Below are 27,914 nucleotides of genomic sequence, written 5' to 3' on the forward strand. Positions count from 1 at the left end.
CCTGAGGGCACCACCTAGTATCGCTTTCCCCATATATGTAACTCCTCAGGCCAAAATTAACGTTCCCTACGTTCCATTTCTTCGTCAACTCCTGCTTTAGGCTGGTGCGCAGTTATCGCAGGTTCAGACTTTTGCTGTGCAGGGGATGACGTTGCGCCTAAGCTAACGACATTGTTCTATTTGTTGTAAAAATGTCTTGCTTAGAAAAAAACCGAAGTGAAATAAGATTTGACAGGTAAAATTACATTTTTTTCTTTCCATTGCAACACAACAAGGGGCCACGGCCTCGGTCTGCTTTCTTTCCGGGCCAGATTTAAAACACACGCCTAGTACCTCTTACCAACCGGATTAAGAAGTGCCCCAAATTAGATAATCCTACAATTGATCACGACGGCGTTATAAAATTCCTGCTTTTCATTGAGGCGCAAGCGATTTCTTGCTGTTTTCGTGACTAGATTGTAGAGTTTTAACCTCTTCTCTATATGTAACTACGGGCTCGGTGGGCACTATTTTCTGCTTTTGGCTAAGTGACCTCGCCTTTCCGATGTACGTTTTACATTTTCTTTTTCTTTTTTGCAACATTAAAAGGGGCACTCGATATCAGTGTTCGCGTATGATTTCGCGAAAGTGTTATCCTATGTTATTCCGGAGGTATTTTTGTTTTTGTGATATTTTCAATTTTTTATCCCTTTGCTAATATTTTATTCTAGTCTTCAACAACCCCTACCAAAGGATCAAAAGTATTCCAGATGCAAAAAAAAAAACGAATTTCAAACCATTTTCGAAATGACGCCCACTTGCCGTCGCTGCTCTTAACTGTGGCAATGGTTCGCAACTCTGGATGTTTTCACTATCTACTAAAGTGGTAGCGATGTTGTCCGTCAGCATGGTGCATAGAAACACCGTTTCTGTGTCAACATAGCCTCGAAGATTATAGTACTTCGGATAGAATTCATAAGTACTTAGCTGCTCTAAAAAGGAAGCGCGTTCTCTAGATAGGGGCGTAGAACAGTCTTTATTGGCCATAATTATTCATACCGCCTCCAGTGCTGCACAGAGATAAGCGCATGTTAAGAACTAGCTGTACAGTTCCCACTGCTGGCGCTGATTTGTAGTGCTTTTGAACGAAAGCAATCATGCCGATGCAGCGTTCTTGAGACAGTGGGCGAAGCTGAAGCATTCTGTGCAGCTTTCAAGCACAGAAAGAAATATGCAAGGTTTCAATGAGAATTCAAAGGAGGCGGAGGACCGCAGCGACATGTGCAGCTTCCAAACTCTGCCGAGCAATGCAGTCCATCAGGTGCATGACATTCCGGTGAAAATTTGTCGCGCAAATAGAAGCAGGGCTCTTCATCGGTCACTGCAAGTAAAAAAGAAAGGATATCCGTGAAACTCCCGTGCAGGAAGGTGACGCTACTTTGCGCGGTCAATATTGGAAAATATTCTAACGTCAAAAGAAAATGACATTGATAGGCACGGTTGTAAATAAACGCAAAGAGGCTCGAATGAAAAAAGAGTTCACGGGCATTACACACGACTCTGGAATAAGTACATGTGGCACATATTCGCATACGTAACGGCGTTATGTATGCGACTGTGTCGAAATAGCGATCGCGTTGGGCTCGCATACTAAACTACGCGGACACTAGGAACACCGACAGCTGTCTCTCCAAAGCCCTCTGATCTTTTTACGTATCTACAACGCACAACTCAAAAACACACATTAGGCATGCAAACTGCGCAGACATCACTGGGCAAAATCTTGCGAATGAAAATCTGCTAGTGCAATCGATAGATGTTTACCTGCCTGAAATATCGAGAGAGAAAGCCTGATAAAAATCTGATAAAAATCAGAGAACATTGTGCGCCTCTTATGGACACTATCGGTGTGGTCACTTCCTCTTTTAGCAGTTCTTGAGCAAGCTTTTAACCACAGGAATAGAAAAAAGAATGGTCGTAATTCATAATAAACCCACATAGTTCCTTCGCGCTAATCATTGAAGAAGACAGCGAGTATTAGGAGTGTTAACTTTGGAGAATATAAAACAAAACATATTTCTCAGGAACAGTCATTATCCTGTCATTTATCAAGAGTTGCGCGCCGAGAAAGTAAATGAAAACAACAGACAAACATGAGGTATCTCTCACCGCAGAAACAGCGACACTGGTCCGCTGTGAGGTAGCATCCCACCTTGGCGTCAAGCTGGCAGAACAGAGCTGGGCACGCCGGATCTTACGAACATGTGGCAGAGAAACAGAATGTTTTATTATGCACACGTCACGGTGTTTCTCACGCCCAAATAGGCGATAACGCCTGCCTCTGGATTAGAAAGGTTGGCCAGTTTTATTCTCACGTTGAAAGGAGAAAAACGTCTGGGCATTGGCTTATTTTCGAACTCTAGCTAAAGGTGTTGTTAGAACTTACGAAAAAGAATTTAATTCCGTAAAAAAATAGTATCACGAAATATAATATGAATAATTCTGCACAATCGGCGTTATGGCGTAATCGCATTCCTTGCATTATGCTATGAACTTGAACAGTAACCTGCGGATCAGCCTCCGCATTAACTTAGTTGTTATGGGGCTCGGTTGCTGGCCCTCCCAAAGTGGGTTCGAATCTGACAGCGGCGGTAGTCTTTTGATGGAGGCTAAAGGCTAGAGGCCCGTGTACTGTGCGATATCTGTACGCGTTAAAGAAAGCCCTCCACTACAGCCTCCCTCACAGCTCGAATCGCTTTGGCACTTTAAGCCTCGTACACACACAAAGCCAAACCAAGTAACCAACTGATGATATAAATAGGAGGGCATAGAAGTAGAGAGCTCGCAGAACAAAAGATGTGACAGCGGCTGCGCCTTTGACAAAATGTCTATGCTCACCTTCTGCCGCTTCAGCCAGGAAGGCACACATCAGAACACCGAAGGCAAGGAGCTTCATCGCAGCACTGAAATAACGAATGAAATAACAGCACGATTCTCTGTTGCCGATCATGATGCGTGGCCTTTATTGTAAAAGGGGAGGGGAAAAGATATGACTGATTTACTCTACCATAGATACATATCAAACCAGTTCTTTTAGGGTCCTGGTAAATTATTCATCTCTCACAATCAAGCGTCGATGATGTCAATGGCGCTCACTGCTTTCTTGTACCGCGACTGGCGTGCAAACAAATGACGCAGTGCTCAATTTTATGTAGTGTAATTTCTTCTCTCCAATTATGCTGTAGCGGTGACTGCTTTCCTCTCGCAAACACACAGTGAGAATATATATTGTTGATAAAGCATTCGCGTGAAACCTACATGGAGATTTACTGAGCGAAATTTCGAAAAGCTACGCGCTGATTCATCCACCACGCCAAACCATTAAAGGTCGGACGATATAAACTTAGTGGGACTGCAGTGATCAGACAATGACGAGAGATGGCGGTATACGAATGGTTTAAAGCAAGGAAAAGTGCAAAAATCTCGGGCTGATAGCGCGTAAAATGTGTAAGTAATCTGTGGCCTTCACTGCTTAAACACAAACCCAAGATAAATCTTGCTGCACTGACTATTTATTGTTGGTAATATTTTATTATTCTTTGCATTTTTTCTACGCTAAAGCTGCACGCCATGCCAAAGAAAAAGTTCGCACTCACAGTCACCGACTAAACCATAACTAAAGCATCATAAAAAACGCATTTCAGTGTAGAGAAAGTGCCAGATCTGTATGTAGTCCCTCCGCACTGCAATCTACTTCGAACCAAAATTTTGCTTTCGTCCTCTGGTCAGGGCCTGTGAATATTTCGAGTGCCTTCAAAGGATTAATGGGCACCCACTGCAATGAAGCACTTACGTGGGGGATTCACCAACGCGCTCCTGTCCAGTCGGACCAGCAAGCGCTAACGCGATGCTTAGGTTAAGGTATATATAGACTGCTCCCCTATTTTGTAGCCGGAGCCTCAAGAAATAAAATAAGGTAAAATCAAACAAGCGTTGTTGCCGCGCGTTACCTACCGCAGCAAAGTGTCAAATTTCGCTCATCCGTGCGCACGCGAGAGAGCGTCGTCACATCGCCATAGCCATTGTTTAGTCTAAGCCTCTTGCTACATAAAGGCTGGGGAAATATGATAAATACCTTACGCAAAGTGAAGATCGCTATTTGTTTACGAGCCCATACCGAGAAATTGTGGATAAAAGCATTCTTTAACAGGAAACCGTTTATGAACGCAATTTTTTTCATATAATGTAAAGATTCAGTATAACAATCATTATATCTTCAGATTACCCAAGGACAATATTGTATTTTTTTCTTATCATGTTTTTGCTATCGTCAAAAGCGTTCCCCACTGGTAGTTTATGCCAGACCTCACACTTCGATTGGATCGATGGAAACACTGTAAAACAAAGATTTTGCTATATATCACAGTAATGGATTATTACCTTCAATAGTGGCACAACAGTGCCATACAATTTCTCAATTCTCAAATATATTGTCAGAGAAAGCTTGGCATGACAATCAAGGCTTCATCGAGCGATTCCACTTTTGTTAATTCGACTTTCGAATGCTGCAAAGGGGACTGGTGCTTGAGATAAGCACCACTGAAGTCCAGCTTCATTTGCAACAATCTTATCAAACGATGACGATTCCTTTAAAGGGCCACTCTACTGTTGGAGACGAGTGCAAAAATATTTGCACATTTTGATAGATCTCACCGAATCGATATCAATACATAAATGGCCAGGCGAGAACGCGCGGTTTCGACCGGAATTCATATTTTAAATTGGCAAAGAAAATAAGGTCTCAGCTGAAGTTAGAACGATGCCCCCGCAGCGCCAGAAATGCAGAGACGGGCAGAGATTTTGCTTCATTTGATGACTAAGCTTCAGCGTAGTACAGGAAGGCAATTTTGTTTTTGTTTGCTGTTTTAACATTTTGCAGTCGGTTCTATTGGTTAACCCTGATTTATCATCTCTTAATATGTTTTGTAAACAGAAATCCCACAACCAACGCCAATGCTATACTCCCAGTGGCGCTGCCAACGGGCGCCCTGCAGGATGAAAAAGCAATTATTATTATTATTATTATTATTATTATTATTATTATTATTATTATTATTATTATTATTATTATTATTATTATTATTATTATTATTATTATTATTATTCCCTCAGCTCCTAGCGCGTATCCTTTTGCGTGTACCGCGAAAGAGCATAGGGGAATTCAGACCATTCCAAGTTTCTGCGCTCCTGCACTCCCTCTCCCCTCTGGACAGAATGCAAAAGTTGTTTAATTCTCTTTGTCCTCACCTTGATATATTCGAAAATTCTCTCCCTTCCTTTATATTGGATGTCCGTGACGTTCCACTTTGAGCACTCTTTTTCTCATACATAACTTCCCCTTTCATGCATTTTGTCTTTACTACACTTGCGCGTTTGCACCGGTATTATATTGTTTTTTCTCTCCTTAATTGTTCATCACGTTTATTATAATTAATATTATTATTTCTTTCCCTCGGTATGATGGAGGAGGTTGTGCGTAAAAGCTGCTCGTAAACGGCAGCTTGACAAAGGCCAGCAGCCCCCTCCGCAGGCCCGTGCAGCAGCAGCAAAGCAGGGAAAGACACACACAAGTATACATATAATCTTCGCAATTTGGCAGAGCAAAAATAACAGGATCATTCCATAATAAAATTAAATAGAAACAGGAAATAGAACAACACTCAAGACAATAAATACTGAGTGTACAAAGCAGTACTATAAACACAGGAGTAAATATACATATTATAGAAATACGTGCCCAGTTTTTAAGAATGTATGCAGTGAAGCTCTCGTAATTCGTGTTTAGATATTTTGAGCAGGTGAGTCCCGGATTTTCTTATAGTTGCTGTAATAGTGCTGGAAGCGTGAAGGATAATTTTTTCACTGCGTACTTGGATGTAGGAGTTGATAAAATCTACTCCTCTTTATGACCCGTAGGGTAATACAAAGTGCTCTTTCAGTAATGACAACTCATGCAGAGATTCTAGATGATATTTTAGTTCCCGCTGGAATGCAAGTGATAGCTTATAATTGTAAAGATTGAATACCGGTATCTTGTTTGTTTTGGGGAAAAGAACTTGCGAGTGACTGTTGTATGGTAGATTGGAAAGTATTCTGATAAGCTTTTTGTGAAGTATGAAGACCTATTGCAGATTTGTATACGTCGTTGTGCCCCAGATCAGGAAACAGTAATTAAGAAGAGAGTTAAACAGGGAATTATAAAGCAGGATCTTTACTTGATGCGGGAGATATGTTCTGTAATGGGAAATAAAGCCAACTGTTCTAGCTGCCTTACTTAGAACAGCATCAATGTGACTATCCTATAGCATGCTCTGAGAAAATGCAACACACAGAATTTTAATATTATTTGTGATTTATATTGCTGCACCACCATAAACTAAGCTTACATGACAATTTACCTGCCTCTGTTTAGGACTAAATATTACAGCTTTTGTCTCATTAACATTTGTGTTTAAATGGTTCACTATTTACCACATTTTAAGCTTGGTAAGGAGAGAATTTGCGCCGTTGTGCAAGATATGGCAATCTGGAGCAGCTAGAGATATACCACCGTCGTCGGCATACAAAATGTAGTTAGGCTTATAGAGAGGTTAGTGAGATCGTTGATGCAAATTTTAAAAAGAACCGGATCAAGAATGCTGTCCTGAGGAAAGCCTTTAACTCTCAATTTTAAATCAGAACGGTCCATTTCGATTTGAACGAAATGTTCACGAAATCTCAGATATGAATTGATAAGTGCCAAAAAATCTCCTTGGATTCCAAAAATTTCCAGTTTTTTCAGAAAAGTTGAGTAATGAATACAATCGAATGCGTTATAAAAGTCGACATAAATAATTAGTATAAAGTTCTTTTTTTCAAATTCGCACAAAATAAACTCTTTCTGTTTACTTAACTTTGTTTAAATCAAAGAACAAGCAAAGCTGATAATAGATAAGCTTCTCCACTACTTTTGAAAAAATGTTTATGACGTAGATGGGTCGGTAATTATTATCATTAGGATCACCCTTTTTGAAAAGCATAGATACTTTAGCGATTTGCATTCGTTTTGGAAAACATGCACTCGTTAGGAAAAGGTTAAAAATATGGGTTAAATATGGACGTAACACATCCAACACATATTTCAACGGACGTGTCTGAACTCCTTCAGCACCGCAACATGAAGAATTAATTAAAGCAGAAAAAACTGATGTAACTTAATCCTCTGTTACAGGGCTTAGAAAAGCAGAATAATTATTTCTATCGGGCATAAAATTGTAAAAATCTTCATTTGTGACATGCTCAGAATAATGAAGTAAATACTCATTAAAGGAATCCGCAAGGGCGCAGCCAGACACTTCACAGTCATTTATTGACAACTTCTCGATTCTAGGTTAAAGTTTCCTGCGTTTAAAAAACAGTGTTCGGCTTTGTCCACGAGAGGTCACTTTTCTTTAGGCAACTCGGGAATTCTGTGTAATTGTGACTAGATCTCCTTATTTTAACCTCCTTGTTTAAATTATTTCGGTACGCCTTAAATTGCTTCAAGGTATCAGGAACTTTTGTTTTAATAAACTGATGGTAAAGCATATTTTATCGTTGATTTTTCGGCGCAGTTCTGGAGTTATCCAACGCTACAGGATTATTTTACCTAGCTTAAAAATTTTTATTACGAAATGTCGCTTGTAAATCTGAAGGAACTGGTACATAAACTTTTGGTACCCTTCATCGGCATTTTTTATCTATATTACCTATGTGAAACCTGACTTCAGTAGTTAAGTCCTCAAGCTGTCTATATTTGACATAGTAATAGACTGAAAAAAAAATGGGCAGTCGGCTTTTGCATCTTTCTAAATTTTGCGTTTTTGCGATAACAAATATCGGAAGATGGTCGCTAAGACCACATGATTTAGCTCCCGCTGTGATGTCGGTATTATCAAAATTTTGCACAAAGTGGTCTAGCAGTGTTTTATTGTCTTTCGTAATTCGGGTCGGCAATCTGATTGCATTATCGCAACCATTTGATGTAATAAGCATTTTCATGTTCCTTTGTTCGTTAGTGATTGCTAACATATCTATAATAAAGTCCCCGGCTGATGTGACAGAGTAACTATTTGCAGAAACAAGATCGAGAAACTGCCCGTAAAATAAAAAAAAAACTTGACACATTTCCATCTGGCGGCCGGTAACAAACAGAAAACACATGCTTATTTACACGAAATGACAATATTTCAACATCATCACATAGCACAAAAAAAGATGGAAGCAGCTCACAGTTTACATTTGGTTTCAGCAATGGCATGACTCCTCCACCAAGACGATTTTTTCGATTTGAGCAGAATCATTGATAACATGAAAACCGAAAGTTATCCTGATCGTCTTTACACTAAGTTTCAGTTAACATAAGAGCGTCGAACAAAAAAAGAAATACAGCTAAGACAATTCATTTCTGCCTCCTTGTTGCAAAGTGAGCAAACGTTTAATTGAAGGCATTTTAGTGAATTTTGGTGCTGGTTCGTAGCAACTGCGTTTACATCCTTTAGAAGAAGGTTATTATCATTAGCCATTTCAAACTTCAACAGAACAGTTTAAATCAATTTGTTGGACATGCTGGAGCACGCTTTGACGGGAGGTCACGAATATTGCTCACTACGATTACCGGATGGCCATCTGTTTTGCGCATGAAGACCTCTCCATTCCTGAGCCCTGCAGACATACTGATATGCATTTTGTTTTGCCCAATCCTTCGTCGGTCGCAGGAGATGTCGGTTATGGCCAGTCATATTTCCCATAATAGCAATTTTGCTCTTTTCGTCCCTCAGTTTATTCCTTTTCACGAGCCACTCATCTCTGACAGTTTGCGTGGTGTATCTAACAATTATCCTTGGGATCTTATCGGGCTTTGCATGTAGCTGGTGAATTGCATCGACGTCTGCGCTCGAAACGCCTTGAAGCTGCTATAGTGTCGGCTACAACGTTTACATTATCTAGCAGATTTTCTGGTTCAGTGGACTGAATTTCATCAAATTCAAGGTTCAGGTTTATGCTCTTCTGTTCAAGATGATTGACTACATTTCGCAGCGTTTCATTTTCTTCTTTTTTTATATTTCTCTCCAAAATTTACAATCTCTTTTGAATCCTTTGTGCCTTTAACCTGTGTAGTTTCTAACACTTCGTCATACTTTTCTGACATTAGCTCTACAGCGGTTCTAATGCTAGCTACAGTTCCTTTAAGCAGCATCAGCTCATCTAATTTTCATTTTATAGTAACAGAGTAGGGCTTTAATGTCGGCTATCTCGTCACCAGCCGGCCTTTTGCCTTGATGATCTCCATTGCTGTCTCCATTTTTTGCATGTGGGACATGCCCATTTCTGCTTGGCTGATCCCGATACACTTTTCTGCTGCTTTACGGTCAGCCCAGCTCAGGTTCCGAGATGGTACAATTGGTTGCAATCAACACATGTGACATAAATTTCATCGGGCGTAAACTGGTTATTGCATGAGGAAGAAAAGTCTGTCGACATCGTGCGTTACAGACAGCAGTTTCAAGCAAAAGAAACCAAATAAACGAACCATAGCTAGGCAGTGGCAGCAAGAAACACATATTCATGAAAGAAATCACAAGGAACGACACCAACCTGTGAAAAAGCAGAGTTCAAGCGGTGGTCTTTCGTGCTGCCGCTGCCGTCGAGTGCTGGGAGATCCGAGCAGTCCGTCTTTTATCTTGAAAGGATTGACGCTTGTCGCGCCGCGGGGGGTTGCAGGCAGTTCGCAGATCTGGGTATTTTTGCTGCACTTGCACAGTCTGGTTCCTCCGTCAGCTTGAACGTGGGCAACCAAGCCGCGGTGGAGGCGAAACTGCGAAAAAGCAGACCAGCGTTCTAACGGTAGTCTTTCGTGCTGCCGCTGCCACATCTCTAATAGATATGACCTGTATTAATGTGTTGATAGTACTTTTAAAACCAATTTGGTGCTCCTAACTATACATTTAATAAATACCATAGATCTAGTTTATGTCACTCTCGTTATTGCCATCGTTGACTAGCTATGCACGCGACAGTCGTCGTGTTCACAGTTATTGGGTAGAGTAACACAGTTACAGAGTTCACATTATTGGGTAGAGTAGAGCAGGCGCCCGGCCTGCTGCCGCGGCGTCCAGGGCTTGGTGAAGATGGTCCTTCCGCCCCCTGCGACGCGCCCCACAAAGGCGCAATGTTTCAGACGACCTGATCGATGCCATCGAGGAGGTCGTTGGTGTCGGGGGGCTGCAGTATTTGCAGCACCTCGGCGGAACGAAGTTCCTAGCAGCTGTCAGTTCGATGGCGCAAGCCACGAAAATGTTGGCCGCTGGCTCTCTGCTCGTGGCGGGCCACCAAGTGCCGCTGGTTCAGCTCGCTGTGCCAGTGGTATTCGGAATGGTCCGGCGACTTCCACCAAGTGTGAGTGTCGACGAACACGCAGCCGCCCTGCGCCCCTTTGGCAAGATCAGGGCAGTCACGGAACCCGTTTTTAAGTCAAGTAGCCATATTCGTAGCGGCGCTCGCCTGGTCAAGCTCGACATGCAGCGGGCGCCACCGAATTTTATTACCGTCGCGGGTCACTGCGTAATGTTGGAATACCGTGGAATGACGAAGGTGGGCGCCCATTGCGGCGCGGAAGGTCACCTCGGTGCCACCTGCACCACCACGCGCTGCGGCCGCTGTGCTGCGTACGGCCACGAGGCGGACTCGTGCCACGCGGCCGGCACGCGGTGTGGCGGGAACCACGTCACCTCGGACTGCATCGCGCCGCGTTCCTACGCGGCCGCCCTCGCAGCTCTAGGGAATACTCCTCAAGCCCCGCTCGAGGCAACCCTGGCTCAACGCCGGGACGAAGTGGACGACTCCACCTCCACAACCACCCTCGCTGAGGGCTCGGGGGAACCCGGGTCGCCCGGCACTCCTGTGACGGACGAGGCGGAACCACCCTTCGCCGAAATTCTCGAAGGAATACACGTCGTCAGAGGCTCTGTCTGACCTCAAGAAAACGGAGAGTTGAGCAAGTTGGTGCATACTGCTGGGAATAACAGCGCTGGGACGAAGGACAAAAAAAGAAGAAAACAGGACCGGCGCTGACTAACAACTGAACGTTTATTAGAAAAAAACATGCAAAATATACTCCTTTGACAACCACGGGCGCGTGCGCAACACCAAAAGCCACAGTGATAAATCAATCACTTGAATCCAGATACCTTAGTTCACAGTCATGAACTGTCACAGAGGGGGTGCTCACGCATGAGTCTATGTTTTTATGAATATGAAACGCTTCACTGATTTGTCTTGTTAGTTTATCTTTGCGTTTGTACAGGATTGTAGTTTTAATAAATATGGGTGTACATAATTTTTCAGAAGAATCAGGTTGGTTATTCCGGGGACAGTTCCTGTAATGTAAAGCCAGATTTGAGGACGGAGCCACTGTCTAAGAAGTGTTGTGGTCTCGTAGGCGGGTATTCAAACACCTTCCTGTTTGACCTATATAGGTCTTTCCGCACGTGAACGGCACTTCAAACACAACAACCCTTTCAGCACAAGGGACAAACCTCAGGTCATGCATTATCTGGCACCCTCTTATAGTTTTTCTTCGTTTCTTTTCCTCTTCCCTGGCCTTTCTATCTACAATGGCACACAAAAACATAGGAAAGATGCGGACTATTGAATCACTGCTTCCCTTGCCCTGACAATAAAAGCCATGCCTGAAGATGTGAAAAACTTGTTAATTTCTGGTAGGCTTATGATAAAGGTTGCCACAGGTGGCTGGCAATTGAAAGGTGGCGTACACAACACAATGCAGAATGCCACAATTTTCTGACAGTGGTTATTCTAATGCTAACATGTTAAAAGGCCGCTATCTGGTAAATTTATCTTTATCCGATAATGTGTTCAAGTGCTGGGCAAAAAAGCATCACCATAGTGCTAATTTGGCAGCAGGCACTCTAAGGCACACCGCCGTTAAGTGGTTGGGATCCGTTCAGACCTCGTACGGCAGTTTAATGTGCTTCCAAATCAGCAAAGCTCTACATCGTGCTAGCTGGAGTGCATGAGTCACATGAAGCTGTGCAGAAGCGGTTCCTGGAATCAGTCCTCGGACCCAAGTTCATGGATACCAATAAGGTTGATTTACACAGACTACAAAGTGGTCGCTACGGTTTTGACCGACCGTTTGAAGCCGCGCTTAGGCAGCGTGGTCCGCCCACTCGATAGCTCGTCACTCTTGGGTAGATCAATCTTCTCTTCACTGGCTCTCACACGGGACCTTTCTTGCGTACGCTCAGGCAAAAGAACTGAATGGTTGTTTCATCTCCCTCGATCAAAGCAAAGCCTTTGATAGAGTGGAGCATGACTACTTGTTGACAGTCTTGTCATGTCTGGGCCTTCCGGACAAATTTACTAACGTAGTAGGTGTCCTGTATTGCGGGCTGTCTTGTCAGATGGTTTTGAAGGGGGCGTTGAGCGGGAAGATTTGCGAAACGCGAGGAGTTAGACAGGGTTGTCCCCTCTCTCCCGCTCTCTTCGTTCTCTCACTGGACCCCCTGCTCCGTGCAGTTGAGGACCACCCAGCTATCCGAGGTTTCTCCCTTCCTGTGCAGGGAAGAGTTTCTGTGTCAGCTTACGCGAACGACATCTCGCTCTTCTCACGAGAAGCGGACAGTTTGCTTGCCTTCTTGCAGGTTTTCAACGAATATGCGACCCTGTCAGGGGCTAAATTTAACACCACGAAGAGCCAAGCACGGAGCTTTTGCACGTTTCAGGAATCGTGGCCTGGGAGAGTCCATTTCGTCGATGGCGTGCGAGTGCTGGGAATTGTTTTTAAGTCAGCAGGTGTGCTGCCAAAATCATGGGACGACACCATCCCTCGAGCTTGACGGGCCATAGACTCGGTTGCACACCTCGAACTTTCATTCAATGCCAAAGCACTGTTCTTTCGTACCTGCGCAGCTGCGTAGGCTTGTTTCGTTGCGCGCATTGCTCCGATGCCGCGTCGCGTGGTAGGGAAGCTGAACTCGCTCGCAGGACAAGTACTGTGGAACGGAAATCCGGCCCCAGTATCGCACGTTTTGTCCTTAGAACGCGACAGAGGAGGTTTGAACATACCCTCCTGGCAGGCAACAGCGCGAGATTTCGCCACCAAAGCAGTTATTGACCTGCTGGCGGCCCAGGCGTACAGAGGTCAATCACTAGTCCTGTAGTGGTTGGGTACCGGAATCGGCTCTTGCTAACGCAGCGACACACGGGACCTCTGGCCGAGCAACCTAAGCCCTTTTACAAAGTGGCAACTGACTTTTTCGTTTCTGGCTCCGCCAGTTTCTGGACGCGGATATACGCGAAACACCAGTGGCACGTGTTAGTGCGGCGGTTGCTGTTTTAGAGCTCAGTATTGACCAGGTAGAAAAAACGTCTCCTAGAGAGTGGCGGTCTTTCGTTCCGAGCCCGTTGCCAAAAGAAGTACAAGCCTTCGGATGGCGTCGCCGTTGGCAAGTACTGCCCACGAGGAAGCGTCTCGCAAGATGGGGCGTCGTACCAAATGCGCGCTGCACCAATTGCGGCGCTGTTGAGACACAGCGGCACTCCCTGAAAGACTGCGTCGTAGCACGTACTTTGCGGCTCCTGAGCTACAGGATGTTTAGGGTGCGCCCGCACCAGCGCAACTCGCGAAGGCGCTCAATCTTTGAGCGCCTCCTGATCACAGTGGTGATGTACGTGCTTTGGAAGCGACATAACTTGGCCGAAGTGCGTGGAAGACGGCAAAGCGCCATTTTTCCGCTCTTGAGGAGCGTGCGCCTGATTGTGTGAGAATTCCTAGACGAAGAGCTGACAGTAGGTGGCGAAGCGCAGTTCTTGCGGCGCTGTTCGACCCAGTTTATTTGCGTACGTGGGAGCAGAGTCGTGCTCCGACCCATGCAGAACTAGATAATATTCGCTGCGTATGCACTGAGTTTGTCGTGGTAACGGACACCATCCCCTTACCTATCTAAGCCTAAAGCTGGGAACAAGTGTAGTACGCAGATGTTAACTTTCCCCCGCCCTTGCCTCTGACTCCACCCTTCTCCTTCGCCTAACTACCGCGTACTGAGGTGTATGTTGGGTTTGGAAGGAGTCTGTACCATGGTATTTACTGTACACAGATTTCTGGCCTGATCGGTACCTGTTTCTTTCAGTTCAAAGTGGTGACTGCTTCGCCCATTTTTTTGCACCTGTTGTTTCGAGATTACCTTATGTACTATTCGGGTCTAAATATTGTCTGGTGTACTAATAAATTCTCTTTGTGACCACCGAGTACTGATATGTATGCTGGATTTGGAAAGAGGCCGTGCCACGGTATTTGCTGTACATAGATTCTTGGCCTGTTCGGTACCGGTTTCTTTCTGTCCGTATTGATGACTGCTTTGACCATTTTTTTGCTTCGGTGGTTTCGAGAATACCTTATGTACTATTCGTGTCTAAATATTGTCTGGTGTACAAATAAATTCTGTTTGTGAGAAAGCTGTACTACCATGCAGGAAAAAGGTTCTAAACTATTGTGCAGTGTTTCTCAGCGCCAAAGCCAGATATTCTTTTATTGAGAAAGGACCTTTCGGTTGACGCAAAAAAATTCAGCCGATAAAAATCAGTGCACTGCTCCTTTAAGCACGGAAAAAAAGATCGGCAAAAGGGTCCGTGTCATTAGTCATCCGGTCTGTTCAACGATGTGTGAGGCACTCATTTCTTTTTTTCACAAATTAGGCCCTTGATTTAGATGAGCTCCATTCCAGCGGGAAGCTCTTACCTATAAGGAAAGCGTTGGACACCTAGCGGCAGCAGTGATTAAAATCGGCACCGTCCTCATACAAGGTGGATTCTGAAATAACTATACCACAGCTGCTGTGAACGTTATTCCAGAAGGACAAACAAGGCGAAAAACATTTACCTTGCCTGGCCTTCTGCACTTGTCTGTGTTGTATGTTTATTGTACATTTATGCGTCTCAATTTTTAGCTAGTTCAATCGAAACATCGCGGGTGCGAGAACGTGCAGTGCTAGGGAATGCTACTGGAATGATTGTGGATACATATTTGATCATATTTTCACCTCATGGGCACGGATCGATGCCTATTTGGTGGTCGGTGAAGTGCGTGGCAACACGTGTCATGGTTTTGACCCCGCGATTAAATGGAAGATGAGGTGAATGCATACATTCCGGGACGTGTTTCTCAGCGTGTTCTTCGCTTCTTGAGTGACCTAGGCCCTAAGATATGATGTCGATTACAAATTGTTTTTTTTTTCATGACACCAAGGTCAAGTTCCCGTTGAGAAGAATTCCTTTACTGCGGTAAATTATTACAAAAATCACCGCGACTGATTCCAGGAACCGCTTCTGCACAGCTTTATGTGACTCATGCACTCCAGCTAGGACGATGTAGAGCTTTGCTGATTTCGAAGCACATTAGACTGCCGTACGAGGTGTGAACGGATCCCAACCACTTAACTGCGGTGTGCCTTAGAGTGCCTGCTGCCAAATGATGCTTTTTTGCACAGCACTTGAACATATTATCGGATAAAGATAAATTTACCAGATAGCGGCCTTTTAACATGTTAGCATTAGAAAAACCACTGTGAGAAAATTGTGGCCTTCGGCATTGTTTTGTGTACGCCACCTTTCACTTGCCAGCCACCTGTGGCAATCTTTATCATAAGCCTACCAGAAATTAACAAGTTTTTCACATCTTCAGGCATAGCTTTTATTGTAAGGGCAAGGGAAGCAGTGATACAATAGTCCGCATCTTTTCTATGTTCTTGACAAGCTTCATGTATTTAGAGCACAAGCTGAAGTTTCTAGCATCGTATAATCGTGCCTTGCACTATGTTTAGGATGGAATCGACTGAGGATATGAACTGGGTTAGCGCGCAGCTTAACTAACGTTTTGTATTAGTGTCTTATTCTCTTAAAATACTTTTAGGCAACGGCCTGCTTGCCCCTCCTAATCCTTGAACATGTTTATTGAGCTCATAAATTGCGCTGGATCAATGAACTTGGCGGGATAATTTTTTTCTTGATTAAATATTTTCAGTTGTCTTAGAAATGGCCTGGCAACTAACCTCAATGAAGCCAGGCTACTTCCTCAAAAACTTGTCATGAAGGCAAGGTTTGTTTTTGTTTCCTGTTAGCTGCCGTGAGCTGTAGCATTTAAGGACGAAAACTCCTCGAGAAAGTGTTCCAATTTTACTTTATTCAAGTCAGCGCAAGAAACAAGAAACTGAGCTCCCAACCGGCTTCTTCCACATACCTGAGCGAACCTATGGTCAGCGACTTGCAACGTCTTGGAGTGCAGCCACAGCGAAATCTCATGCCTCGTGCTGGCAGGCTTGGGTCAACAGGTGAACTGAATAATATTTTGGCCGTGCTACCCATTAGCAAGGAGGAAAACGTCAGGAATCTCGCCACACAACGTGTACGCTGTTGCCTGTTTAAAAAACCCTTGAGAGAATATTTTCCTTGTATTGCACTCACGCACACAACGTCGGAACAGCTGAGCGGCGGCGCAGCGGGACGTCTGTTTCCGGTTTTTTGCCTCGGCGTATCGAAATCAGGGGGCGGAAAAAGCTCACAGCGCTCCACTGCCTTCTTCCCTTCCAATCCGGCCAATTTGTTCTCCTGCACTTGAGCACCTCGCTGGCGACGCCGCTGGTAAGTGCTGTCTCTACACTCTTAGTTAACATGTGAACTCTCTTTTGCGCATATTCTCGGTACAGTACACTGTGTGTTTTGCTTTCGATATGTTACGTTGTGATATGTGTAGGTTATTGTCCCGAAGCTGTACGCAGGGTCTATAAGAGAGGATGCGGCAGCGAGATGCAGAATAATTTAGATTGCGTGGTTTTCGTTAATGTTAAATTACATCCATCGCTACGCAAGCGTATTTGCATTTAACGTCAGTCAAAATGCTGTCTCGACGGCCGGGATTCAAGCATATCAATAGCCTAGTGCTGCAGCAACAGGACAGATCTCTCAAATATAAAAGGCAGCAAAAATAGATAGTTTGAGTGAATTCTTATTCATTATTATATACGACAAACACAATTTTCTTTTTTCTATAAGTACCATTCTTGGCGCATAACATAAAAAACTATTTTCAAGTTTAAGAGAGAAATAACAAAAATTAACCTTTCTTACAAAACAATTATTTGATCTCATATTGAAGAGACCAAGATGGCTGCCGCAGGATATTTTCCGTATTGATCGAGCCTCCTTCGTGCTAAACTTAACTAAAGGAACGTGAGTCTAAGCACGCAATTTAGTACTAAGCTGTGAAGAAATAAAGTGTAAGTTGTTTTAAGCTGCTGTCTTTTTTCATACTCGATGGTTAAAGCGGCCCCCCTCCCCATGGTTACCCTAACGCTGTGATGGCGATGGGCTAGTTTTAAAAACAATAATTATATCGAGCACACACCACAGCTTTTGATCAAGGCTAGAAACGGATGTCACGCACACGTAACTTTTCTGCCTTTATTGATCACTCCTTTACAGTACACTACAGTGGCCTTACTGGCCCCTTTCCGCCTCGAAGGTTGAAACTGTCCCTCTTCGCGCGTGGTCCGTTAGGCTTATATGTCGCTGGCGCACAGGAGCCACCATTAGAACGTTACGACCCCTACATAAGCTGAACTCTACGTTATTTCAATTGCAGCCCACCATGTCCGGAAAGTACCTCACCGTTAGCTTTCTTCTGATAACCTTTGTGGCCATAGCGACTGCAGGCAAGTGTACTGCTTTTTTGCAGCTTTCCTGATATATGTGAGGCGTGGTTAAGCTAAGTGATCAGATCTGGCAAGTTCTTTAAGCTTGATTGCTTGCCTACGCTGAAGAAATAAAACCTGGCTTAGATGCATGCCATGTCGATTTATTTTTCGCTTGTAGTTGTCGCAGGCGCTTCTGCAAGAACACCAAACCGATATCTATAGTCTCGCTATTAGCAATCTTCTGGCTTAAACGTTCGCAGCGGCACGGGTTTTGCTTTAAATTTGATTGCATATATTCAAACATCAGTTTTTGTCGCTTAAAACTGCTTTCTTGACTAATAAAGTCATGCGTTATGCTTCTAGTTCTTTTTGGCAGTTTCTAGTCCTTCTAAGCCTAAAGAATAAAATTAGGGCGGACACTACAGCACCGTCCTTAAGGGTATAATGTGAGAGTCTTAATGGCTCCCTTCAGCTGTTTCTCTTCAAAAAAATTCATCGCACTTTGTTGATATTCGAACATTTACAGCAATTATCAGAACGCAGTTTCCGCATTCTTCTCTTTGAACCCTTCCACATTGCTGTTTGCGAAATAATGACACTCTAATTAGTGTCTTAATAATTAGCACGTCTCTAGTTCACTGAATTATTTGGCACTTACTAAGCTTCGAATCAAGCCAACACCACACACATATCACGCGACCTTGTGCCGTCGCCAGATCAACATGCCTACGTTTCCTCTTTGGCGGCGTGCCTCCCTGACGGCCCAATGTTCGTGGGTTTGAATCCAGACTACATTTTATTGAAATTTTCGTTTTCATAAAATCGCTTATTTAACAAAGGCAAATCGTTCGAGACATGCGCCGCCATTAAATTTACGTTATGCATGCTCTCTTTAATTACATTCATTCAAGGCATACACACGTGACGTCACGCATGACGTGGGTTTCTTCACATAACACCGCCAAGACGACGCCGGCAGCGCCGTTTTTTCCCGCTCAACGGGAGCCTTAACGCTGACGAGTAATTAATAAGCAGTAATAGGAACACAGAGAAACATAATTTCCTGCGCAAGGTTTGGAAGAACAGCAAATCATCATGTCACGTATTGGCCAGTTTCAGCAAAGAATCATGACGATGAGGTCCCTAAGTGCAGCCCCAGTATGAGGATTTAGACCCCCTTGTCAGTCTCTAGAAGCCAATTTAGCCTTTTTTCGTATTAATGATCTTTTCAATTGCCATGTACGAGCTAAGACATTTCTTAGCAATATAAAAAGCCTGGCACTGTTCCTTTGGTCTCCATCGCTGTCCGCAATTCAACGAAACTTTAGGACAAATCTGTTTTCCTTCTTCTGTCTTCAGCGCTTCCTCGGTGCCCTGCAGTAAGATGCCCTGGCGGTGCTTACAACGTTGCTTGCTTCATTGGCGAAGACCTGTGCAAATGCCACTGCAGTAAGCATAACAGTTATGGGTTTGTTTTCTAGAACGCATCGACAGACACGCACAACATAATTTTTTGCCTTTCCCTTCTGCAGGGCTACAGTACTACCAAGGCATTTATCAAGCGCGTAGTTTTTTTTTCCTATTGTTTCCTCCGAAGTCGTGCACTAGTATGGTTGAGGTCAGCTAGTGGTGACAATAGCCCTGCGTTTATTTTGCGAGCACTTGCTCCGCCGTAGCGACACTTATAAGTTAATAAAGATCTTGCATTTGAGGCACTGACTTGAGACGTGATAGAACATGTACGTCGCCACACACACAACCTCCCACAATAGTCATCAGGTGCTGATCTCGCCGTTTCAAGTCCAGATTAGTGTCCTGATGGAATTTGACACTAAGGCGTTAAGTCCCTTTTTTATATGACCGGCTCCCAGGCCCGGAAACATAGCCTTGGAATGAACCGTGTGGCGCCCCTGCACTCTTGAGGAAAGCGATTAGAGCCCACCTCTCCGCGTTGTAATCTCCGCAGCCCTTCAGATATCATTCGACATAACCGCACACAGCACAGTATGAACACAGCGGAGACAATGCTATCTCCGCCTTAAGCATTCACGCTGTGGTACGAGCAGAAACCCCTTCGAATGCGGTGTAGTACAATGGTCTCATTAGTTCCTTGGTCACACATGACTGGTTGAGTGGAGGCCACTGTTAACTGTAGTTGCTGAGTGAAGTTTCTTTGAAGAACCTGTTGATATTTAAGGGACATTTTTTTATGCTGCTCCCAGAGAGCGTTTTACAGGCGAAGCTGCGCGCCATGTTTTTGCTTGAGCCACTCTCTGGCACACTGCACTTATTACGCTATTTTTGTGCGTGCCATCAGCGAAATCGGCGCATTAAAAATTTCCTCTAAAGCACCACTGCAACTATGGACAACCGGCTATCGCTCTTACCTTCTCTTGTTGGAATTTCTCTGGCCAAAGCATTACGAAAGTGAACCCACAATACAACATGAAAAGGCATGAACTGCAAAAAGTAGGCTTGTGAAAAGTGAAATAATGCACTGCTGGCTTTATTTCGTTGAATATTTAGTTAGTTGAAAGCCAACTATAATCCACAACTTCATTTCGATGAACCCGGCTTGTATATGTAAGAAAGTACGCAAATTACATTTCTTCTCTTGACAATTAAGTTTTATGTATTTCAGGTATGTATGATAGACACGGAGGTTATTTCTACAGCACCCGTCCGATGTGGGTTCGATGTGAAGAAAGTTAAGCCTAACAACGCCTAGCCAGCGGTGAGCTACCAACACCGGTGCCGGTAAGAGCCTCATCGCTGCAAGACGAGCGTTATTAGCGTGAACACCAACGTGTTCTTGCTTCTAGCTTACAAATGAGATTATTGCCATCTACAGCTGTCGAATTTCGTATATATAGAACTTCCTGCTGCTTTGTGAAGAGAGTGATTGAATATTTTCTGCGGAGAGATATTTCCTCTCGTTTTTTTTTTCTTCTCCATCTTTTGCAGCCCTCGAAAAGGACCCGTGTGCTACCGGCCTAGAGCATACCTGCCCTGAGGCTCAAACCGTAAGCTGCTCCAGGCGAGGAAGCGTGTGCGAGTGCAAATGCGGTGCGTATGCTAATTTCGCAAATGGGGAACGGTCATTACTTCTGCTTGATACTCACGAGATTTAGCATACCGGTGGCGTGTTAGCGTAGACGTATACCGGTTTACCGGACGCCGGCTGCGCATGCGCAGTGGCAAGGATGCGGCCAGGTGGGGACTCTGCGCTTGCGAAGCCGCCATCCAGTACACTGGTGTACATCTCCTGTGGTACGTCTCCGCTACGCTCTCTGGAGTGCCTTTACAGATAAAGCACATGGCCACTATGCGCCTATTCGTTCAGGTTGGCCGAACACAATTCGTATTACAGGACGCATTTTAGACTGGTCTGGTGACTTGGTTTCGACGCTAGAAAATACAACGCGCTCCGCAGCATTTTACTCTGCACGCGGAAAATGAATTAACTAAGTATACAAGTCCGTCATCTACTTTGTACCAATTCAATGCGTGAGCTTTCGCTTATAGCATGGTGAGCAGGTGCCTCCGTCGACTATGTTCTTAGATTCCTGAGACAGGCCACAGCGATTTTCGATATTGAAAGAGTGTTGGCAACTGTTATGCAAGTGCACATAAAACTGAATGTTGTCAAATATTTTAAACCGTTTAGCAGAGAATGCAAGCAAGCAAAACTTGTCAGTTTTGATGCTAATAGCTCTGGGGATCAGTACAAATACGCCTTATATGGTTTGGAAATGGCAGGGTACTATGGATTTGCAGTTAGCACTAATATTACAACTTCAACTATCAGCAGCCGCCCGAAAAGTTACATAAATCCGGTATATCGGCATTTCATTTTTCGTTGCCTGCGTGAAAACTGGTAATTATCTTTGAGACGTATGCCTGCCTCAGAAAAGTTATAAAATTTTGAGAACTTTCTTTCCACCAAAGGACAACACGCTTTAAGCAATAATTTTCAACCAATACTTCCATGCAAAGCGTATTGGTAACGCCTAATTTCTCTTCTCCAGCTGAAAACATGGATGTGTTTCAAACGTTACAGAAATAAAAACAACTGTGAGAGACATTACGATCATAAAAAAAATTGCTTCTCAAAACATACAAAGTAACGTGGATCTATCAGTGATGGATTTCGGGAATTGCTCTCCTGCAAACGAGCCTCTATGCTTGACAATTATAGTAGACTTTTCCAACAACACTCTGAACGTCATAGAGTTACCTTGCCAGCGCAAAACTGATCCTCGTTTTCATGTGCACTTTTAACAAGCTTAGCAGATGTGTACAATCGACACAACAACCCCTGAATGCATATTCTTTCTTTTTCGCATTAGTGGCACCTGCGTGATATTTTATCGAGGAGTTACATCCGAAATTAGGGAACATGATGTTAAAAAATGGGTATCAGATATCTTTCTTTTCTTCTATCCCACAATGCATTATAAGTACCTACGCCAAAATATTAGCACTGGGAAATTTTTAGCGCTGCCATACAGAAGATGCATCTGTAGCAACTCGCCCAACTTAACGTTCTGCTTAGCAGTGGGAGTAAGTATCTTATTGCGAGACTGGTGACTTAAGGACGCCATATCGCACCATGAAAGGGGCAGACGAGGTTACGAAACAGAGTTCTAGAGTTTAATTAAAATGGCAACAGGGCGTCCTGACGCTAGTTTTGGGTTCCGTACCATGTTCGATTTCACACTGCGTTTAGCTGAGCTTAGTACTTTCTGTACAGTTAGCACGAAGCACATATTACAAAGAAAAAGCTACAACCTTAATCGCTTTGTGAAGGGAGCACGAAACCTTATTGTATTCGCATTTGATATTTAGGATTTCAGTATGGTCACGACTTATAAATCTTTTGATTATGTATTCGAGCAAGAGCTATAGTGTGTCGATTTACTGGTGACTTCCACCAGTCAATCTATTATTAGCAAACTTTTAATGAACAGTCAGGGTCACTTGTCTAATGCGCCCCCTTTATATCATAGCTGTCATTACGCTCTTTGCAGAATGCCGAAAAGGTTGACTTTACCGCCCTCTCGAATTATTGCGGAAAAGTAATTCTGCAGCCTAATATCAAGGAATATTTTTCCATACAAAGAGATGTTGCCAGATAAGGCCTGAATTCTCATGCCTGAACTGTGGAATTTACGAACAATTGAGGACCTAATATTTAGCAGTTTGAAAGCCTATGAAACGCCATTCCGGACCCGACTACGAAAATGAATTTAACTGCAGCAAGCTTCCAGTGAAAGAGCACTGCAACTAAAACTACCGCAGTTAAGATTTGTGCTTATGAATAGGAAACAATGCGCCGTGGAGCTGCAGTTTTTGCATTACAGCTAGCATTCTTAACATTTTACAAAACAGACGTCCGCGGGTTACTGCTCGCAGTCCTCTTAAATGAACTGCCAGACAGTAGCGCTGCGTCAATGCCTGCGATAAGAACTCTCATTCGTTCACAGATATTTTTTTTTTCTTTGAGCCAGCCGCGATTTTATATTATTTGTAGATGTAGCTCTGAGGAAGAGAAATATTATCAATGCACCAACGCTATGCCGACGGTGCAACTTATATCCGCTTTGTTGGTGTCATTAAAAGGAAGCCTTTCTCGTGGCAGCATTGTGCTAGACCCATTACGGCCTCCTGACCACTCGTTAGAAGTTGCTCGCTGTTGCGCTGCATGAGTTCATCAGCAACAACCATTTTGATTGACTTGACTGTTGAGCTAAATTACAAGAACAACATGCGCTACTCAATCTCATTTCTACTCGTCGTTTCCAATTAGTGATTCGACTATATGAACATCTAATCAGTCTGTATTTTGCATATTTCTTTACTCCGCAGTCCCCAAGTGATCGGTGACTCCGCAATGCTCACTGAAGCCAGCGTGCTGCTTTCCACTTCTTCGTTCAACGTGATTGCTCAGGAGCAAAGACCTCTAGAAGAGTCATTTTTCGAACATTCATGCAATAAACCAATAAACAGGTGGTTTCTTACGTGATGTCCGTCCTCATTGGAAATATTTTTTTCTAAAGAATTTCAGCACAAGGAAACGAAGAGCATCATGCGTACGTACTGCGCCCTTGCAATCCAGAAATGTTTTTCAATCGCATAGGGGCCGTGCAACTTAAAGCGTTCCAAGAAATAAATTTTCTTCCACCCACCGGTCGCCTAAAGTGGCGCTGGCAGGTGCACTTCTTTTTCTCTCCACTCACTGGTACGTCTTCCTGCGCTAAGGGGTAAGGTGTGTTGCTAAGAAAAAAAAATCGTCTTTTCACCGCGCTTCGAGACAAAAGGTAATTTTCTGTAATCAAAATATGCCAGCACACGTAGCCTTTGAACCGAATTTGGTTCCTTCCTCAAATACAATTAGCAGAAATGTCTTTAATGGTGATATCCAATAGTCCATGATTAGAGCGTACTATGAAAATACCACGAATATAATTATGGCTGTCATTAAAAAAATGGAGATGAGATTTGCGTTGTCGTTGGGACATGCGGCATATACACTATCTAGTTCTGTTTTGCTTACCATGGTGAATATGCTCTAACGTCGCCAGGGAAGGTGAAATTTGCTAAACCAGTAGAGTCTTTACATCGTGCGATCATCTTGACACGCATTTGATTTTCAATCAATGCCTCTTTTTGAAACGTTGAGGTTTATTTAGAGAAGATAAACCTCGCGGGGCGGGTATATTTACGTCGAAAGAAGTCAATGGAGCCGATCCCTTCATGAGTGAGAATAATGTGAAAACAAGAATATAGCCGAAATAGCTAACATCAAAATATTTTAGGGAGGAGACCGAAGAGGCAGCTGCGCCTCTTAAAAACTCTGTGAAGAGTGACACCTGTGAGAAAAAATTTTGTTAATCTTACTAAAATAAGCGCATTAAAGAATTTGTCACTATTCCTTGATTTTCTTGAGGTCGTTCAGAAGAACAACATTAGCTGTCCGACTTTCAATGTATATGATCGTAACCGATTACCGTGTATTCTTCCCCATTGCTAAGGCGCAACATGACAAAATTTTAGCAATAGGGGTCTCCAACGTTGCGTCCGCTCATAAGTGGGGCCTATTTGTTTCACTCATAAATGACAAACTGTGGAGCAGGAAGAAAGAAGAATGGCAAGTGTTGCAAATGGGTCGCAAGCCCCAAGGGTAGCGTTTGCCTGGCGTCCTGGGGCACAGCTGGAAACATCCGAAGGTCCTGGCAAAGGATGAGTCGACTGCCAACAGAACAACTTGTTTATTCTAGCATCGCAAAAGAGCAGCCGGTCAGGTCGACCGAAGTGGAGAAACGGGCGCCCACGTTACTCGACGGAAGAAATCGAAGCCTCTCTCTTGGCGTCCGGGGCAGCTGCCTTTATGGACCTCCTTCACCCCGCGACGTCACGAAGATGCGGTGGCGCTGATGTTAGCAGCGACTTTCGCATGGTAGGCAAAACAGGTTCCGCTTGCCCGTGCCTACCGCAGCTGCCGCAGTTACCGGCGGCTGCTTCAAGCCTGTGCACTGCAGAAGCAGCATATATTGACCAGCTGCGTCACTGCTGGATCCGCGTAGTAGCATCAAAAATATTAAATTAGCCTCGATAGGTTTCTCGCGCATAAATGCCGCATTCGGAAACTGGCTAACAGGCATTGGGCCATGGTAGTAAAGCGCGAAGTCTGGGAGTCGATAGGCACTGCCACTCAATGCACTTAATAGCATGCAAGTTACTGCGTTCATTCACCTGAACTTCAGGATAGTAGGCTGATAATTGCTCAAGGAAAAAAAAAGACATATGTAGCGCACACGTACTTATCACCTTGAGCCGGAGGGCACGGGGCGCCGACAGGTTCACTCGCCCCAAGGAATGCGTTTTTTTGTTAATAGCGCACCATGTTTAAATGGCGCGTTTTGTGACATTTAATATTTACTTGAAACTGTTTCTTGATATGACGACGTAATTATTTCATTCGAGTAGAAAGAAGTCTGGTAAGTTGTGTCAATCTTGCGCGGTCGCGTTGGTTTGCTTAGAATAGCGTACCTTAAGTGTGCTAAACGCCATATGCTTTTTCATTGCATCATGAATGTGTCATGTTTCATGAGGTAATACATGATCGTGAAGCTTGTTTGGAAAGAAGCAGCCGCAGGCGTGCTACTAACAGACACGTGGCGAGATTGAGAGGGGACGCGGCATGAAAAGTGTTTTCGTTATTCATGCATGCGATATGTAACTAAACTTGGTTCAAATATGAAATTCCTACGCTAGTTTCAGTCATTCCTTTTATTTATAGCTACACCTGGTGCAGTTCTCGGTAATTATAATTAACACCGTCGTCAAGTCCCCCAAAGCTAGGTCTCAAATAATTGAGTAGATAGTGCGCAGTTTTTTTATGCCAGCATGTGCATAAAGCCCTGTTCTGCCTGATGACGCGATTAGTTCTTTTTCTATATGATCAGTACTTATGCATGCATAGTTACATGAAAACGTTTCTTACAAGAAATAACTAACACAATACTGCACGTGTAGGGAAAAAAATCGAGAGATTTATAACGCTCCTCAACGTCTCAGGAATAGTTTGCGACAAATGGAATCATTTGATTTTCATGCGAATTACGAAGGTGAGTTATCCAGTCGCAGAAAATGTGAGAGGTCAGAAAACGAACCTTAAAGTTTATTCCCTCGTTTATGGCATCTTCGCTTTCGCTTTGGTCAAAGAAATGCGGCACTGAAATCAAAGAAATTACCTGACAATGTTTGAGGACCACACTTCTAAAAAGCGTACTTTATAAATTTGTACTCAATATTTTGCTATAATTTTTCGTCACGAAACTAGACTTCAGGGCTAGGAAAGAAAATAATTATAGAAATCAAAAATTTTCATCAAATCGACCAGCTTAACAAGAGGACAAGTCGGCCTGGCTGGTGCGTGGTCATGCGGCTAAAAACAGCGCTAAGCGAGACAGGAGATCGGGGACACGACGCTGTCCCCACTTTTCGCGCAGCGTGACACGTACGTATGTCAGCAGACGATGAGCGCATGTCTGCTCCGACGAAACAACGCCAGCACTTCCCCTCACTACTGTCCCGAAGTAAAATCATTCCGGCTAGTGCAGAGTGTCAAAACTTGCTTTATTCAATGCCTAGCGCATAAAAAGACGGCAGGAACGCTTTCTACATGTTTACTACTAACCATATATACAATACACTGTGACAAACTATTTTTATTTATAGGTCGCACGTGGACAACGCGAGCTCGTGTACTTCGACAAATTACTAAGTTGGAAGCATCGACCATTGCTATGATTCGCAGAAACTGGAAACGCGCCTACAAACTTTAAAACCCGCGCACAACACCTATCCGCGACACCACTCCCCGAACTTTTGCCTACCACGAGCTCGCTAGCGACTGCAGCGCCACCTCGTTTGTTTACAAACATGCAGGAGGTCCATAAAGAAGGAACGGCTCGGGATGAGGCGCACGAGAAGGCGACGCACGGACACGTTGAGACGAGAAGTGACATGTCCGCCGGGCCGGCGCCGGTCAGACCTCCTCGCCTCTCAGTTGGGGAGCTCCTCTCCCCGGCTGCCGCGCTTTGACAAGCGTGGGCACCAACATGCACACACACACACACACGCACGCACGACGACACGTGGCACTGAAACCTGCCTGGACGCGCTTGGCGGGAGGCGTTGCGGCAGCGAAGAACGGGCCCAAAATGACCGCCACTTTGAACGAAGCCGCGGCGTCCGTTGCATCCGCGCCGGCTATACCGCGCGTCGTAGGCGAGACGTAACAGACCGCCCCGCCGGGAGAAGGAGATCCCGATGGTCAGGGGACTGCATCCGCTGTCCGGAGGGATGTCGCCCGATGATGCTCGTAACCGAAGTCGGTCGTCCCTCGGCGTTGCCTGAGCGCAGCGCACAGAGAAGGTCTCGTTCTCAGGTTCAGGTTCACACAGGACACTGTAAAGTGACTTCGGGAGAGTTGCCATTTTTGTTGTCGTTCCCAGCAAGCGTTAGAACTACGCCGAAACTCAACCGCTCAGTCAGCAAGCACGACACAACCCTCCCTAAGCTCTGCCAGACTCTTTCCCCTTTTTTACTACTGCCTAGTTCCTTACAGTAGTCAAGCAG

The 27,914-nt window shown here is 44.3% G+C and overlaps 3 long non-coding RNA genes across 6 annotated transcripts in view; 2 read left to right on the forward strand and 1 right to left on the reverse strand.

Moving 5' to 3' along the window:
* Positions 1 to 27,914, forward strand: part of LOC144132694 (uncharacterized) — a 288,454-nt gene that overhangs the window by 77,855 nt on the left and 182,685 nt on the right. The gene's annotated exons all lie outside the window — the stretch shown is intronic.
* On the reverse strand, positions 543 to 3,867 carry LOC144135043 (uncharacterized). The gene is made up of 4 exons (XR_013315353.1): positions 3,833 to 3,867; positions 2,878 to 2,942; positions 2,149 to 2,232; positions 543 to 1,360 (listed from the first exon to the last, which is right to left on the reverse strand). It is a non-coding gene; the product is annotated as an uncharacterized LOC144135043 (long non-coding RNA).
* LOC144132693 (uncharacterized) lies at positions 16,590 to 23,793 on the forward strand. The gene is made up of 5 exons (XR_013314900.1): positions 16,590 to 16,716; positions 17,717 to 17,786; positions 19,128 to 19,217; positions 20,733 to 20,834; positions 23,637 to 23,793. It is a non-coding gene; the product is annotated as an uncharacterized LOC144132693 (long non-coding RNA).

The sequence above is a fragment of the Amblyomma americanum genome, chromosome 5 (assembly GCF_052857255.1).
Source record: "Amblyomma americanum isolate KBUSLIRL-KWMA chromosome 5, ASM5285725v1, whole genome shotgun sequence".
In the NCBI taxonomy this organism is placed as follows: domain Eukaryota; kingdom Metazoa; phylum Arthropoda; class Arachnida; order Ixodida; family Ixodidae; genus Amblyomma; species Amblyomma americanum.